Source organism: Limulus polyphemus, unplaced genomic scaffold, assembly GCF_000517525.1.
Source record: "Limulus polyphemus unplaced genomic scaffold, Limulus_polyphemus-2.1.2 Scaffold9599, whole genome shotgun sequence".
NCBI classification, from domain to species: Eukaryota; Metazoa; Arthropoda; class Merostomata; order Xiphosura; family Limulidae; genus Limulus; species Limulus polyphemus.
This window is the reverse complement of record NW_013675209.1, coordinates 3,969-5,157: the sequence shown is the minus strand read 5'-3', so window position 1 is coordinate 5,157 and position 1,189 is coordinate 3,969.

Below are 1,189 nucleotides of genomic sequence, written 5' to 3'. Positions count from 1 at the left end.
GTTTTTAAAAGAAAAAAACTACCATTGTTATAAATAACACATTAAATTGAACTAAACTATGCATGCCTCTTTAAATATATTTACACATGGCTTGTGTATATCGTATATATATTATTGATACCTTCGGTGTATAGGACGCAAGCAGATTTTAACATCAAGTTTTGGGGTAAAAAAGTGCGTCTGATACACCGAAAAGTATGGTATATATATATATATATATAAGGTGAAAGTGTATTCAACTGTTTTTCGTTGTTAGCAACATGCAATGGTATATATAAACAAATACATAATAAATAAGAACACGAAAACCACGCCTTACATCCTAATAATCCCCGTCACCCCCTTACAGAAAAAGTTCAGCACACCCATATCGGTTCTGGTGGGTTGAATGCCTGACCTCCCCATACCACTTAAAGCAGTTACATAAAATTAAGGAAATGTTTTTTATTTATTAGTTTTTTATGGTACTGGGAGAATATTATCCACAACCATACTGATCTGTAAACACAAAAGCTTATTTTATATATTTAAGGCTTCCATATTTTTGTTATGTCAAACAGATATGAAAAATTCAACCCCTTCCACTCCATAACCGCGAATTATTGTTTGTAATTAAGCACACAGCTACACAATGGGCTATCTGTGCTCTGCCCACCACGGGTATCGAAACCCGGATTTTAGCGTTGTAAGTCCGCAGACATACCGCTGTGCTACTGGAGGGGCCCGCGAATTATTTCTAACTGGATATGTTTGTTTCTGAACACAACATCGCACAAACAGTATCACATAAATTATAAACACACAGCTTATAATGAAATACAAAACACGTTCCCACGCACTGATAAGTACAAACCTACGTACATTGTAATTAACTGTAATTATTTCTTTGTTATTCGTCTATACATGTTGAAGGACCATCCCCATGTTCTTTTACAACTGTAAGCTTGGTGTTCAAAAACAAATATAAAGTTGATTTTAACCAATAGGAAAGTTCTTGACGTGTAGATTTGTTTTTTTTTCATTGTTCAGCAAATGATGTTAGCAATTGAGAACAATTGGCGTGTACGTTCTGGGATGTGACAGGGAATATCCTACCAAGGGTAAAACATTCTCGAGTGGAATTCCCTTTAAAGAAAAGTGTTGGAACATTCCTGTTAAGAAACAAACAGAAAACAACGAACTTGATCCT